The following is a 7,224-nucleotide window of genomic DNA, read 5'->3' as shown; positions in this document are numbered from 1 at the left end:
ATCCCATTCGCAGATGAATTCCACACACACATCCAAAAGAGAGAGAGATTTTTCACACTCTTGAGTTTTCAGACTTCATCTGGGGCTGCCAGAATGCACTAAATTTCAGACGTTCACTGTAACGTACATGTTAATTAGTTGGATTGAAGGACGAGAATGTTAGATTAGATGTTTATACCCTGCTTTTATATCACAATAAGGCACAAAATGGCTTACAATACAAAACAGAAATGCAATATAAAATACTGAATGCAATATAAAATATAATACACAATAGACTAAATATTACATAATAAATACAATAATGTCAAGAACAATTATCTTCCAGCTGCTGGGTTTTTTATTTTATTTTTGCTTTCCCCGGTGCAGCAGAGGCTCCCACACTTCAACCCAGATCCCCCACAAGACCTCCCCAAATACTTTCTCCCCCACCCAAAGTCAGCATTAGCCCCGCACATCTGAGGGGTCTCCCAGCCCACCCATCTAATTTTCCAGGTGATCACCCTTGGTCAAGAATCTCCATGCAGTCTGAGAGAAACTGTATTATAGCAATCTCCCCCAACCTGAACCACAACTCGTATCAGCCCCAGCACCATGTAATTGTGCTGGCTGGGGCTGATGGGATTTGTGGTCCAAAACTTCTGGAAGGTACCATATTGCAGGAGGCTGCCTTATAGCATTGAAAAGGATGCTGGGATGCCCCCCAGCCTTGTCCTATGCCATGATAACACAGGGTAAAGGTTTTGCTCATTCACTGTCTCCATTTTCAGATAAATCACAAATGTATTCTGTTACACACATGCATTCCACTTCTGGGCAGTGAGAAGTTTTAGTGGTGCCATTTCCTTGGAATGGAGCTCACTGGAAACTGATGGTGCACTGCAGTTACTTCTTTCCCCATTACATTTTAGGAGGCCACCAGCACTGTCAGATACTTCCAGGGATCATCTAAGCCTACTGTATTTCTTTGTTCATCTCAGAATTACAGGGTTAGCTTGTCCCCTCCCCCTGGCCAGACGAGGGACAAAAGGATGAGTCTTCCTCTCTGCACAAACACACATACACCTCTCTCCTCCAATCACAAGGGTACAAACTGAAATAATAACCACAAGCTAACACAGGGCATGCCTGGGCACTTAATTGTCAGTGCAGTTCCCACACACTTGCTGCATCTAGATAATTTACAGTCAAGAGTCACCGGGTTAGAAGAGATCCTCTTCTCATTCAGACCTTTGGGATGTGAGACAAGAACTTCAGTTCACATTTTTAGGCAAACTAGTACGCCAACCAAAAGATACCCTTTGAAATTTGCAGTTCCCTGAATATTGCAATGCAGTTCTCCAACCAAGAAACGCATGCCAGAAAACATGTGTTGGGGGAGATTAACAAACACAAATGCATATGTTTGTGAAACTAACATACTAAAAATGCAATGTGTTAAGGAAACATTGTCTGCAAATATGTGCAGGGGAACAAAACCCAAACTGATGCAGAAATGGGTCGAGAATTTCAGAGAAGAAAAACAAAAAACTGAGGAAAATAATAATTGACAAGTTCATCCATCTGTGTGATCAGATCCACCCTCAGACCCACAATACTACAATTAATCATTTCGTATGCACCTATCATCAGCAGAAGGGCTCAAGTGTGTCCATTTCCTTCTGGGGAAAGTTTTCACTCCACTGCCTTGAAGATGTCCCAAGTGCCCACAGCCTCATCTCAGTTCCCAGGTCAATCTTCTGGGTCCAGAATATTAGAAACACTGTAAAAAAGTGAATAAGGGAATAGGTTTATTTAAAATAAAAGACAATGTTAAATTTAGAATTGCGGATAGAAGATTAGAAAACGGAAGATTCGCGGATGAGCTGAAGGAAGTCAAAATTACTTATCTGTGATAATATTGAAAATGTATGTTTAAATTTTGTATTGGAAATTGAAGAAAAATAATTTTTAAAAAAACTTCTGGGTCCAGAAGGCAATTACCTCTCTGTATGTATGTCGTTTGGTATTTCGTCTTAGCTGATAGCCAGGGGGGTTGCTGCAGTGCTGTCACGTTCTCCAGGCTTCTGGGTTAAGAAGCAATCTTGGGAAAGTCAGCTCCCAGGTACCTCCCAGGCAACCCCCATAGTTCCTGCTTTGGAACTTGGTCACAGCATGGGAAGGCAAGTCTCGTATACATGTGAAGTATTAGAGCATGCTTTTCGACATATAAAGCTTGGGACCCAGATATCTGGAAGTCCACTTGCTCCCTTATAGACCTGCCCAGCCCCTGGAGGCAGTGGGGGGTGCTCTTCTCATGGTGACGCAGTTCTCTCAGGTACAGCATGTGGTGACTCGTGAGAGGGTGTTCTCAATAGTAACAAGCACATCAACTTTGGAATGCCCTCTTCTTTCAGGTGTGAGCAGCAGCACCATTGATGACAATTAACCACCAAGGATTTGACTAAGATGGTGCCCCTGGCTTGGTTGATGCGGTTATATTGCTAGTACACTGTCTGTTTTTACACTGAGTTGAATTTACACTTATTTATTTCATTTATTTATTTCATAAAATTTATACAATGCCTGATTGTAGAAAGAAAACCTCAAAGCAGTATACCAAAAGATAAAATAAGAAACCAAGAAAGATTTACAGCCATACTTTTAAAAATGCAGAAACGTTAATACTAAAACAGATTAAAATGACCTCAACTTTCTATGCATCTGGGTAGCCTTGTCTTAACAAGAATGTTTCAGCAGGCACCAGGAAGGGTAAAGTGAAGGTACCTGCTGGACTTCAACAGGCAAGGAGTTCCAAAGTGAAATACGATTTTCTTGTATTGTTTTCATGGGTTTTTGTTTTTGTTTTTTTTTTGCTCTAGAATGGTGTAAACCAGGCTTCCTCAACCTCAGCCCTCCAGATGTTTTGAGACTACAATTCCCATCATCCCTGACCACTGGTCCTGCTAGCTAGGGATCATGGGAGTTGTAGGTCAAAGACATCTGGGGGGGCCGAGGTTGGGGAAGCCTGGTGTAAACAGTGAGTAGCATATTATAATTTTTCTTTTTTAGGGTGAAGGGCGGAGGGAGGACAAGGAGATTCTTCAACTCCCACAGCTCTGCTGCCATCACCAGAAAATGGCAGCCGCCTCTTTGGACACCCTGGCTCCAGCAAGTTGAGTTTCCAGAGATATTCAGGCCAACTCCTCAAAGAGAGGCTTCCTAATGGCTCCAAGCAGATCATTTGCAACACTTATTTATTTTTTTCATTTTCATTGGAAAAGAGCATAAATGAATAAGCAAGCCTATCTCCCTCCCTCGCTGTCAGGAAGAAGAAAAGCCCATCCTTCCTTACATAGGGAAGTGACACTGTGGATTAGCCCCATAGCCTAAGAAGAAATCCTCCTTGGCTGACATCACTACTCCACATAAAGCAGGCTGCAATGCCGCTGTCTTTTTGATCAGGGGGAGGGGGGCAATCCCCCCACCAAGGCCTCTCTTTCCCTGACAGACTGCTTGTCCTTTTTAATGCTACATGAGAGCACCAGCCGGAGTTTTCCTCCCCTCGGAGCTAGTGGCACTTATTAGAGAGGCTGGTGGATGCCTGGGGGGGACTCACTTCTCTGGCCAAAGCAACTCACTCTGTCAGGCTCCCTTCCCTTTTCACCTTATTATTATTATTATTATTATTATTATTAATTGAATTTATATACCGCCCTATACCCGGAGGTCTCCTTTACAGGTGGGGCTCCCCCTCACAGGTCTCCATTGCTCGGCTGACCCTGCAACGCCAGTTCTCCTAAATAAGCATCCTCTCTGTGCCTCTCAGGTCCTCTCCTTAAACCGCTGCCCAGTTTTGTCCCATCCAATTTGGGAGCATCCTCTTTGACTGCAAGACTTGGAGACCAGCAAGGTCAATATGTTAACCTTCCAACAGATCTTGCTTGCCCACTAGATTTCCAGGAGACGCCCAAAGTCCAGCATAGAGCAAATGTTTATTTTGACTCACCAGCATCCAGCATCAGCCAAACACTCTCTTTCTTTCTTTCTTTCTCTCTCTCTCTCTCTCTCTCTCTCTCTCTCTCTCTCTCACACACACACACACACACACACACACACACATACACAGTCCCTCTTGACCTATTGTTCTGTCTCCTGGGATAATGTGGCATCAAGCCAGCTGAGGTGAGAAAAGGCTCACCCATGTGTCTCTATGGCAACCTCTTTAGGCTTGTGAATCACAGGGCTTAACCGGCCAGCCAAAGACATTAACAAGGAACTGGACTGGCCGATTTCCTCTTATAGATTCTAGCCCATATACACAGGATCGCAGCTTTGGAAGGAACCCAGGGTATCATGCAGACTGATCCTCCAAGCTCATATCGATACACTTCCAGATGCTGGCAGGATGCTCAGATTGTTATGTAAGCGAGCAGGATAGTGGTAGAGAGAATCTCGTGTCTTGGCAAATTTGATGTCTGAGTTTGCTTCTTTTCTTCTTCCCTTCCAATCCCCTTTTCCTTTCATGTCAGGTCTTTTTAGATTGCAAGCCTGAGGGCAAGGACTATGTTATCTTTTATTTATTGGTAAGCTTCTCTAACTGTATGCTTTGAATGAATGAGTAAACAAACACCAAGTTACTTCTCCCAATCTGCAATTCCTCACCACAGAAAGAGCAATTCTATACATTTCACTTCTCAAACTGTCTAGCTTTCCCCCTTATATGGGACCAAGAAAGCAGCTGCAATTAGATTAAATAAGTTAATCAACTAAAGTGATAGTTGATTAACTGATGAAGCTGATGTTAAATGGTGAGGGAATGTTTTAATCAGTGTGCGGGTACAAATTAAAAATACCCTTTAATTTTCTGAGATTTTAATCCATCTGAATTACTTTAGCAAGAAATAAAGAGGGAGGAATTATAAACAGCTATTTCCAACTTGTAATTATTAAATTGCAAGTTACCTTGCGCATACATCCATATTTCAAACCAGGCAACTTCATTTAGGGTTTTCTTCTTGTTTTGTAAGATGCAGAGCCATTTCAAAATGATTGATTGATTGATTGATTGATTGATTGATTGATCAATGGCTTGATTGCACAGCAGATGATTAATCAGTTAAAGTTATTTCATTCTGCTCACTTTCCACATGGATGTTCTCTTTGCACAACAGAGCCCGGGCCAACAATGCCTAGTTGTTGTTTTTATCTAGTGTTTCTTGAACACTTGTTCCCTACTGAGGCAGCTATGACCTTAGCTAGTGAAAACCAGCTTCAAATCCTTACACACAAGAAGAACCTGCTGGATCAGACCAATGATCAATCTAGTCCAGGGGTTGGCAAACTATGGTCCCCGGGCCAGATCAGGCCCACCTGGGTCCTAAATCCGACCCACACCACGAAGCCGGAACCCACTGCGATTCCGAGTCTCCCGGCAATGGTGACGGGAGGAAGAGGCCGAGCGATGGCAGCTCTGCCAATCAAACGCCACGCCGAGTTTACCTCAGCGTGGTGTGGGGACGTCTCTGCCAATCAAACGCAGCACCTGGTTTACCTCAGCGACGTTTGATTGGCAGACATGCCCGCACCATGCTGAGGTAAACCAGGCATGGCATTTGATTGGCAGAGCCGCCACCACTTGGCCTCTTCCTCCCTCTGCCACCACCGCTGCCACCACCCTGGTGCTCCTGTGGGCCCGAGAGTGGAGTGGACGAGCTCACTCTGCCTACCCACTTCACAAGAAACAGCAGCAGTGGTGGTGGTGGTGGTGGCAGCAGCAGCCCCTGGGAAGGTAAGTGCAGCGCCTTCTTTCTCTAGGCGGGGAGGAAGCCCATTTTGTGCCACCACCACCAGCGAAAGAGGCAGGAGGCAAACTGAGAAGGCTGCAGGGGCTGGGGGTAGCTATGTGCAGTGTGCATAGGAATTCAGAGAGAGAGAGAGAGAGAGAAAGAGAGTCCGGCCCTCCACAAGGTCTGAGGGACAGTGGAACGGCCCCCTGTGAAAAAAGTTTGCTGACCCCTGATCTAGTCCAACATCCTGATCTCACAGTGGCCAACCAGATGCCTGTGGAAAACCCACAAGCAGGACCCAAGCACATGAGCTCTCTCCCTTCCTGCAATTTCCAACAACGGGTGCTCAAAAGCATTAATGTCTCTGGGCATGGAGGCAGAGGACAGCCATTGTGGCTAATAGGCATTGATAACTTTATCCATGAATTTCTCCAGTCCCTTTTAATTCATCCATGCTTGCGGCCATCACTTCCTCCTGTTTAAGAGATGGAGGGAGGATTAAATCTGTGGATTAAAATACACCTCCTATCCCACGTGTGTAAGAGAAATATGAAAAGTAAGAGGGCTGTGAAGCCTTTTTAGCAGGGTAAAACACTTCTATGTTTTGCAGCTTACTAAAGCTTAGGAATAAGGCAATTACACCTCTTTATCCCATTTATTTGTGCTCTCCTGACCTGCCCCTCTTCCCCTCAATTGCAGAGAATGAACCACATGTTTTTGTAAGATAAACAACAACAACAAAGGTTTATCTGCATTTCAATGCAGGCAGTAAATACAATACAGGTAAAAAAACCTCTCAGGTACAAAATACTAAAGTACTGAATTTGTTGTGTGTATCTGGAGCCCCAAGACACTCACCTGATTAGCTTGGAAGCATGGTGGAGAGACAATCTCCTCAGAAGCAGGAAGAAGTATAAAAGATTATATGCTTTGTTGTAGAATTCTCCTTTGTTACAGAATTCCTGCCCAGAGGAGGAAGGGAAAGTGACCACACAGAGGATCTTCTCTAGGAAGCTTAAGAACTCTCCATGTAGTAGCCATGCATAATTTCATAAACTTCTGTCATTTCACCTCTTTTGGGCTTTTTCTCTAAACTGGAAGGTCCTATATGCTGTAGCCTTTCTGCACAGGGGAATTGCTCTGCTCCCTTGATCAGCTGACCTTGGCTGATCTTAGGAAGCTCATAACTTCTTGGCCTGACCTACCGCCCTTGAGGATAAGCTTGTAGCTCTGGGATAAAGCATCTCCTATGCATGTAGAAGGTGCCAGAATTGATCCCTGACATCTTCAGGAAGGACTGGGAAAGTCCCCCTCACCTGCTGCCAGTCAGTGCAGACAATACTGTGTCAGATGGCACCAGGGTCAGACTCTGTGTTCAGTAGCTTTCTCTGGTTATACTGGGGCAGAGCTTTGCCTTCAGAAAGTCCCAGGTTCCTTCCCTGGCATCTTCAGCTAA

At 44.5% G+C, this 7,224-nt stretch overlaps 1 long non-coding RNA gene across 1 annotated transcript; it reads right to left on the bottom strand.

Moving 5' to 3' along the window:
• Positions 1 to 1,546: 1,546 nt before the first annotated feature.
• On the bottom strand, positions 1,547 to 6,707 carry LOC309347547. Its single transcript, XR_014158971.1, has 2 exons — positions 6,627 to 6,707; positions 1,547 to 1,762 (listed from the first exon to the last, which is right to left on the bottom strand). It is a non-coding gene; the product is annotated as an uncharacterized lncRNA (long non-coding RNA).
• Between the last annotated feature and the right edge of the window lie 517 nt (positions 6,708 to 7,224).

This window comes from Podarcis erhardii (assembly GCF_964252035.2).
Source record: "Podarcis erhardii genome assembly, chromosome: 7".
Taxonomy (NCBI): domain Eukaryota; kingdom Metazoa; phylum Chordata; class Lepidosauria; order Squamata; family Lacertidae; genus Podarcis; species Podarcis erhardii.
This window is presented reverse-complemented; position numbering and strand designations above follow the sequence as displayed.